This window comes from Triticum dicoccoides, chromosome 4A (assembly GCF_002162155.2).
Source record: "Triticum dicoccoides isolate Atlit2015 ecotype Zavitan chromosome 4A, WEW_v2.0, whole genome shotgun sequence".
NCBI lineage: Eukaryota > Viridiplantae > Streptophyta > Magnoliopsida > Poales > Poaceae > Triticum > Triticum dicoccoides.
The window spans coordinates 744,962,486-744,972,251 of NC_041386.1; the positions used below are offsets into that span (position 1 = coordinate 744,962,486).

The 9,766-nt window shown below is 43.9% G+C and overlaps 1 pseudogene; it reads right to left on the reverse strand.

Annotated features, from left to right (window-relative positions):
* Positions 1-2,796: 2,796 nt before the first annotated feature.
* LOC119288395 lies at positions 2,797-6,862 on the reverse strand (annotated as a pseudogene).
* Positions 6,863-9,766: the final 2,904 nt, after the last annotated feature.

Here is a 9,766-nt window from a genome sequence, read left to right on the forward strand (position 1 = left end):
CCGGGGCGCGCCCGCCGGCGGCCGGGGGCGGCGGGAGCGGGGGAGGGCGGCGGCGGCGGCGGGGGGGAAACCCTAGGCCATGTCCGGTTGCAGCGTCGTTGTCGTCGCATTCCTTCTTGAAGGTGTTGTTTCGTGGTGCTAGGAGCGTGGTGGAATTCTCCGGCGGGCGCAGCAGTTGTGAGTCATCTTCGTTTTCGTTGATCCGCCGTTGTTGGCATTTTTTTTTCCTTTTGTGTTTTCTCTTTCTTTTCTTTTGGGCGTGGCTGTGCTGCTTCCGCCCCAGTACCTATCGTTGGTTGTATCGATGTTGTTGCTTTGTAATACAAAGCGGGGGAAACCCTTTTTCGGTATATATTAAGATAGAGTAATAAATTTACAGAGAGCTGCTCTAGGGCGCCAGCATTTGGGCAGACGGAGCGGTCTACATTGAGAGTTCTAAGTGACTATATACTCTCCTAAGACCACCGTTACCCTCCATCCGACACTCACGACAATGATCACACACCCTATCAACTACTGCCGGCAGTAGTAGCGAAGTGTGCTTGAACACACACTGGTTCCTCTCAAGCCATATACAGCGCAGAGTGCGGGTCACCACAGAGTTCACACCCTTACCAAGCTTTGCTAGGATGGTCGATTGGCAAGAAGACCACCAAGGAAGTATGGCGTTGTTCGTGTTGGGGGTACGGTGCCTGATGCCGATCTAGAGCAGAACGTTGTGCCACACCTCTCGCGCATAAACGCAACGTAGGAGTAGGTGTTTGATAGTCTCATCGAATTGTCCATGGAGAGGGCATGACAGATTGGTGTGGAAGGCCACGCCTAGCCAGGCGGTCTGAGGATCAGCATCGGTCCCTTAGTGCCAACTACACATACAATTTGAACTTCATCGGTGTGTAGGGCTTCCAAGGAGTTGCGGCCAACGACAATCAATTCGACCAACGAACGCCACGACGTAGGACAAGCTGGTGGAGTGGCTGTCGGATGCTCCATGGAGTGCCAGAGTCGATCTTCTCCGACCGCAACAGGATCTTCACAAGCGCGTTTTGGCGAGAATTGTTCGCGCTCGTCGGCACGAACCTGCTGTACACCATGGCATACCACCCGCGGACAAACGATGTAGATGAGCTAGAGGTGACGATGCCCGACGAGCTAGAGGTGAACGATGTAGAGATGGTTGCGGGAGCGTGTGTTGGAACTAATCTTGTTATTAGTGCCAAGAGTAGATGATTAGATCATGTTTATTTTGGATTGCATGATGTTGTTTTAGTAGCTGACTAAGTTCTAGCTAGTTGCATGCACGTGATCATGGCAGAGGGGCATACCGGCAAGAGAGACAGCACTAAGCGATACAGAGAGTGCAGTCAGCGGCCAGATTGCAAGCCATTAGTGGAGTAGTGCATGCACGAGTTGTTAGGATTAGTCAAGTTGAATAGTGGCAAGCTACATGCATGGATCAAGTTTGGCCTGGTCGTGTGGCCGTTGAGGAGAAGCTGTACAAGAGCTGAACGTGGGTGCATGCAGGTAGTGGAGAGCGAGTTTAGGATCAGGCCGGTGTGTGAATCAATATGTTTGCTGCCGGCCAAATTGGAGTCTGTTGTGGATAAACTGAAGGAAGCTATGGGGGGCAGCTAATTAGCCAGGAAGAGATTGCCTAAAGTTCCCAAGGTATGAATCAATGAACCACTGCGCACAGTTTTTTTTGTTACTTATATTCAGTAGATTTCAGAAGCATATTGAACAACTAGCCAGTCAATTCTCCGTATAAATGTTTATCCTTACTGCATCTAGGGAACATCTGACTTTTGGGGGAGATCAAATGGCCATAAGGCGGTGTGTACTCTCAATAATAGCAAGTGTATTTGAGCTGAAACAGATAGACCAGAGGACCGGCGCTACAAGTTCTGCTAGAATTGAGAAAGGAGGGTAGCAAGTTTATGGACAACGACGAGGCTGTTGTTGCGTTGAATGAGCTGGAGATATTATTCAGAGCACTAGAAAAAGCAAATGCGATCGACAGGATAAGTTTTGATTTAATTGAGCTTTGCTCTCTGCGGTATGATCTGACTTATTGAAGAGACATCCAGTAAGATCTAACCATCTAAGCTCTCTTTGTTTTTGGTGATTCCAACTATTTGCCCTATGCTGAATTTCCAAAGCAATTAACGTGTATGCAGATCAATTGATTGCTCATGGCTGCATACTGACACGCTATGCATGCAGTGGTAGTAACTACTCTGTTTCTTGGCAGCAGATCATATTGACCCTTTGCATCATTCTTTCGCTCTGTCGGCCGGGATGAGGTTCCCTGTTCTCTCCCACTGCTCCTGGTTTGTTCTTCAGATTAGCATCCATTTCTGTGATAAATGACCGTGTGCGATCTACTCTCCTGAGCCCTCTGAAACCTTACATTTTGGATGTATACAGCCAAAATTTCAAAAACTGTCACTGCTAGTATTGAACTTATATGCATTCGAGAATTCCTATGATAAAATAAATGACTTTGTTGCCAATGTCCAAACACAAAACATGGTGTGGTTTGCTACAGTATGGTCGCAAAGAAGAAATCTTCGAGCATTGATATAGAAAACAGGGGTTTCTTCTTTGCTACAAAATTGGAGTTCCTGGTAAAAAAGGTTAACACAAACTCTACATAGGGGGATAATGCTGCATGCATTTGAAGGCAATCTACCTTCCTAAAACTCCAGAACTTTGAGCAGGAGACCGGCATACACTAACTGAACCATGTGACTGCTATTTAGTTAAATATAAGGTACAGAAATCTCAATCAAACATGTACTGTGGGATATATACATACCACAACCGAACACGAGGTAAGTTCAAAAAGATCAATAATGGAAGTAACATTACAATAGAAGTACAAATTACGAGAGTTAGTGACGGATTCAACAGTGCCACATACATATGCATTACAAGAATCAATAATGGATGCAGTCTGTTTATTTAGTCCTCGAGAAGGCGATGCAGACTTGATGAAACAATCCCCACTTAATTATACAATACGTATCAGATGATTTGTTGGTCAATCAAAAGATAATGTGACATATTCCAGTCTCTTCACTCGGTAATTATCTTTGGCCACTTGTTGGCATACTTTTCATCCAAGTACTTGGGGGTGTCCTTCAAATCTTGTACCAAGAACTTGGTTATTTCATCTGCTTGATTACCAACACTGACATGCACCTCTTGGAGGCTCTTGAGAGTCTCAATGCCGTAAATCCCTTCAAAGGCTTCAAACCGCATATCAATCCTCTCCAGTGCTGGCATTAACTCTTTTCCTGTAACTGCAAAGCTCAGCCTTGGCACCATAGTTGCAAAGAAGCAAAGAAGCTTTAGACTCTTGAATCCTCCAGGTGGAATAATGATCTCCCTATCGGTAAGTTGTTTATTTTCCTCAAGAATGTCCACTATGTCCCTATCATCCTTGGTTGCATTGAGTGTAAAGGTGAGCGTAAACAATTTGGGCAGGTCCTGGATGAGCTTGAAAGTATCGGTCCGAAGAACTGTCATAGAAAGGGTCAGCTTATAGAGGTTATTGAGTTCTTTGATCCACTTTGGGGGCCTTTCCATCTTGCCAGACAACTCTAGGCCGATGATGTATCTTGGAGGAGTGGTCATGGTGTTTAGTGAGTTGATAAAATTAGAGCTCTCATCATTGATTGCCAATGTCTGCAGACCGCAGCTACAGAGGTACTCGATGGAGGAGCGTAATTGGTTGAAGGTCTGACCGCCCTCCCTTATATTGAGCTTGTAAATGGCAAGTTTCCTTAGCCCTGTCAGCTGATGAAGGCTTGCTACAGCTGATGAGTCCTCATCGATCTCAATCCCTGACAAGATACGAAGTGCTTCCATCGGCTCCTTATTCTTCTCATGTGGCAACTTCAAAGCCTTCTTTGTGTTTTTGTTCCCTCCAAGCATGCTACGGAGCTGTTTGAGCTGTCCAAAAGCTTTTGGCAGCACCCCGACAATTGTCTCCCTTATGTCAAGAGTTTCTAGATACTGGAGCTTCTCGATCTTTGATGGAATCTCAGAAACCTCTGTTCATCAGAGGCTCAAATACTTCAACACGAGCATTTTACATATGTCATTCATATGCTTATCTGTCAAACCCTTCCAGCCCTCAAGATCTGGCACTTGTATTATTCCATTGTTGAACGAATGGAAAGGGAGCCATCTGTTCTGGCTTCCAAACGCTGTCAGTGACCGCACTTGAGACAAGTTCATACCTTTTGTTGAATTCCCATGCTTGGAACCACTGCTTTGCATGGAGAGTCGACGGACTTTGTTGCTAGGAGTTGGCATCAGCCAATGTCCACCAACAACAGTAATAAAATTCTCTTCGCTTGACTTGGACACGATATATTCCAGGATCATGTCATGAACTTTAAAGGATTTTACCTTCCCGTTGCTGCTGTGATCCACAGGGCGTATTATCTTCCTGCTTACAAGCTGATTGAAGTATGTTTCTGCCACTTCCTCTGCACTCAGCCCTTGCTTCTCAGCGACGAAACATTCTGATATCCATCGCCGGGTCAGACGCTTCTTACTAACTTTCGAGCCCTTGGGGAATATGCTTAGATACAATGAGCAGGTCTTGAGATCTGCTGGCAAATCATTATAGCAATAATCAAGTATCCTTGTGACCCCCTCCAATGTAAGGGGAGCCACCTGCTCCGGAAATAATGACTTGCAAACTTTACTCCAATGATCATTGTTTTTTGTTGGGTTGCAAGCCACAAGGCCAGCCATGGTGACTATGGCCAAAGGCATCCCCCCCACAATATTTCCATATCTCCTCATGGACCTCTTCTATCTACCTTTCTTTGCTTCTCTATGGATCAGAAACACGGTCATCGAACGGACCTTTGGCATTGGCATCACTTGGGACATCGGCTGAATGCAGATGATCTGTTCCATCTCCTTCAGAGGACTCAGCACCAACAGGTTGAGATCTTGTATCCATTCTTTCGCTTTCTTGGCTGCTTGGGGATTCAGAAACACCCTGATGAAATAGACTTTTGGAGTCGGCATCACTTAGGTCATTAACTATATGCTGATAATCAGTTCCATCTCTTTCTAAGCAAGCCGCACCAACAACTTGAAATCTTGTAGTTACTATTACTCTACTATCCTTATTATTATCATGTGGCAACCAATTTCTAATGGTCTCCCATGTTTGTACAGACCATATATCATCAATCAAGAGGAGGTACCTGCAAAAAAACAGGAAACAAAATACAAGTGAGAAGAAACATCCTTAGCTTACTTTAGTTCATACCACTGAGAAAAAAAATCCTCCGAACAGTCCAAGAGAGCCTTATACGTATTCAGATTCAACACAAATTCAACTAGTTCGACCCAACCTATATCCAAATTGCCATATTTCTATGAATTGGATGGATATAATTTTATGATTTTGATTCTACTTTTTAGGTCCAATTTTAGTATGTTACCTGCTACGTTTTCTACAGAAATTTTTATTTATACTCGACTAGGTTCAGCTATAAAAATTGCTATTGGTAACAAGTTGAAGTTCAGTTATAAAATTTCCACAATTATTCCTTGTGCAACCTTTTTTTGACGAAACTTCCTTGTGCAACTTTAACTATTAATATTTTGGTGTTTATTTATCAAGGCTCCACTAGTTAGATAAGGTTTCTATTTTCTGAAAAATATTCCTTTTCTCATTCACTATTGTACATACTTTAGAATGAAATGGCTGTGGTAAACAACACAATTTTATCGCAGCTTTACTACAATTTAGACACTTGATGCATATACACAGTCATTACTAACTAACTACGAGTAGTTTAGAAAAAACAAAAGAAATAATTTTGAGGTACCTCCTTCCAAGCAGGCGCTTTTTGAGTTCTTCAATAAGCTGGTCACGATTCATTGTTTCTATTTTATTCTCCATGCTGCCATCGTTGCTTTGCGGCCTGTGACCAGAGAGCAGTGGCACAACTCGCTTAACTGAGCTTTTAATACCTGTCACTAGGCTCTTCTTCTCCACCTTGCCTGCGTTGCTGCCCTCCTGCACCTCCTCCTTTGTCTTGATTTGACTGTCTGCTGGCTTGATTTGCCCAAGAACATCCCTTAGGACTTCATCTTCATCAAAGTTCTGAGACACTGTGACTGATGCTCGGCAGTCAAATTCATTCCTGAAATCTCGGTATAGTGCCATGGCAATGGTGGTCTTTCCCACACCACCAAATCCAATCAATGACACAACAGCTCGATGAGAGCCTTTATCATGTTTGGCTAGCCAACCTCCGAGCTTCTTCATGTCCACCTTCACTCCCACGGGGTTCTCTGTGCGGATGAGCTGACGGCTCGCCACCAAATGCTCAGCAATGCCACACGTAACAGCATGGGTTGCTCCGGCTCCGGAGCTTGTTCTTGGGTTTGGGTTGTTCACTCCATATCTGCTGCGCCTCTCAGCAATGTACTGTGCCCGGACCTTGAGCTCGGCAATCTTGGAGGCAATGTCATGGTGAGGCTAGAACGTCCACATCTCGTAGACTATCGTCACGATGAAGGAGCATCTTGCATCGCTGAGAGAGTCCTGAGGGAGGCGATGAGCAAAGTCATCAATGCAGTCTTCCATGTCGTATGCCATGTCACGAATCTGCTTCATCCAGTTCTTGAGCCGGCGATCGTGGTCATCCAGGGCAGAGCCGAGGTTGCCAAGAAAGGCCTGCATGCTGCTGAGCTTGTCGCTGATGTACTGGATGTCGCCCCGGACGCCACGGATCAGAGTATACTCTTGGGCAAGGAGACCGCCCAACTTGCCTAGGAGAGATCTCATGGTGCCTTCTGAAGCACCCACTACAAACTCCATCGTCCTTCTCTGTGCTCTTAACTACTACAATCCGCCCCTTGTTGTTGTAACTTGCATCTCTTTAAAGAAGGGGTCAATACATATATATGAATGAAACTCAACACAAATGATGGTAATAAAATTATGAATATTTTTGTTTACATACATCATGTTGTTTTTCAGAGTAGCCCCGCTTAGAGGTCGTCGCGTTGTAGATGAACTCGTAAACGTAGTATCCACAAAAATCATTCCCGGCTTCCTGCCACAAGCACTTTACGAGAAATAGAGTTCAATCAAACTGATAATCAAGCATCCTAAATGCTATTGATGAAACTAGCTAGAATCAATGGGAGATGCGCAAAACTAGCTAGTAGTAGTTACTCTCGGGTGTGTAAATTACAGCTTCGTCGGTAGTGGCGGAACAATTGCGGTGAACTCTTTCCAAGCCCTGTCAGACAAAAAGAATAATTACTTGATATCAGGAAATGAACAAATTAAGTTGCTGATATGGTGAAATAATGATCGATTGAACTTACTTCTGGAGCATTTCAGTCATGTCCACATAGTCCTGGAGATCTTTTTGTCTCGAGTCTAAGACAGTTACTACCCCCCGTTCAAGCATAACCTCTAGGAGAATAAAGTGGAAGCTGCACACGCATGCATAACTCATCAATTACATTACTATAAGGGTATGTCTAGAACACATCTAAGCTGATGTCCACTCTGTTTGCGGTTTATTTTTTTTTGTCCTAGTTTTTTTGTTTCTTGTTGCTGCATTATATATTTGTGAGAGCTTAGATGTGACATCCTTAAAAAACATCTAGATGTGAATTAGACAAACTGTTACTATAATTAACCTTGAGTAAGGAAAACCGAATATGCACAAGACAGTAACACTCACTTGAAGTTGTAAGGAAAGAGTATTTTCTCTTTGTTTTGATTTTTAAGCAACGACTGTAGCAAGTTGTCCTAGGTATATGTGACTCTGTGTTTAACCGTTCATTCATGTATGATATTTGAGTTAATGAACCCATTGTCAAGGACCCGTGGAAAGGGACACTCATGTCCTCGGCAGCTCGCCTCATGCTCGCCAACTCTTCTCTCTCTAGTCTCCCAATCTACTCGATGGGCATGTTTCTTCTTGTCGACGACACTCGCGAAGGATTTGCTAGGCATCAGTCCAGAATCTTTTGTGATGGGGTGGGAGAGAAAAGGAAGTGCCACATGGTAAAATGGGTTGAAATGTGCAGGCCTAAAGACTAGGGTGGTATCAGCATTCTCAACTCTAAAGTTCTGAACATCGCCCTGCTTACCAAGTGGATTTGGAGCTTCTTCTTGGTGGAGGAGGATCAGTTGATGTGGAAACGCATCCTTAAGGTAAAATATCATTGAATTGACAAGTTATTCACCTCTACCCCAACGGGAGGTTCCCAATTTGGCATAGTTTGCACAAAATAGAAAAAAAAGCTGGGTGCCAAATTCTCCCTGGGCAATGATTTTAACATCCTTTTTTGGCATGACTGGTGGAGAGTGCCCTCAAAGTCTGGTTCCCGTGCTTATTTGACATCCTAGCCTTCCAAACATCCTAGTCTCGCAGGCTCACAATGGGGAGGGGTGGCTACTAGGGTTCAGCCACACCTTTCCCCAAGAGCTAGATCAATGGCACATGCCGTGGGTTGAAAATGAAGACTATTTCCCCGTTGAGAGACATGACAATGTGTCCTGGGTGTTAGAAGCTTTGGGTTGCTTCTCGGTATCGTTGCTGTAAAGGAAAATACTAAACAACTTTCTTTTTGGTGGCAAAAGTGCTCCTCAAATTTCTTTTTTCTTTTTGTGGCAACTTGCTAGAAACAGGCTCCCTTCGCGTGAAAAAATTCACTTCAGACATGGACACGAACCTTCAGATGGTAGATGTGCTCTTGGCGGTGTAGTGGAATCTGGAGAAATTTATGTGGAGTGGTCTACGCTCGATCCTTGAGGTTCAGTGGAACCCGAATGGCTTTGGATAGTTTTGACGGATTCTTCTCCAATTTCCCTTGAAAAAACGAAAGTTTATTTGGCTCTTATTTCCTGCCCAGTGCTGGGCTATTTGGAATATTCGGAGCAAATTTTCCATCAAAGGCATTTTCCCTCGTCAACCTATGATTTGTTTTTCTTAAAATTGGACTTTTCTTGCAGCATTGGTGGTTTATCTTAAAACCTAAGGATCAGTTGGTCATCAACAGCTTTCGGACAGTTCTCTGGCAACTCCTTAGAGAAACTTCCTCTCCAGCGGCTGTTTCGGTCCCCTCTTCATAGTTGCGTTATCTAGCTTTTCTATCTCAGCTGAAGTTTTTAGTTGTTTATCTAGGTCTAAGGTCAATATCTAATAACTTAAGACAGAAAGAAAATCATTGCTTATCAAATTCTCTATCGAGCCGTGAAAAAGATTCAACAAAAAATAGAAACAAATCCACTATTGGTTTTACGTCAAGCAATACATAGAGTAACTCCCAATATAGGAGTAAAAACAAGACGTAATAAAAAAGGATCGACGCGGAAAGTTCCAATTGAAATATGATCTAAACAAGGAAGATCACTTGCCATTCATTGGTTACTATAAGCATCCCAAAAGCGCACGGGTCGTAATATGGCATTCAAATTAAGTTCATGACAACAACATATGTACTAAAAATACAAAATGGGTATCTTTTAAATCTCAGCTTCCAAATTTCAAATGGAGAATCGAATAGTTTGGACTTTGGCGTGACCTCCACCCTCTTTCCTCATCGTCCTCTCCTCCGAGCGGTAGATTTGAGGGGAGGGCAACCAACTGATTCGCCACGGCTACGTGAAGAAGCAAGGTAGCCTCCGGTTTGGCCTCTTAACACTGTATCCGGGGAGGGGCAACCTTGTCCCCTCCATGATTTGTTGTGAATCGTCTCA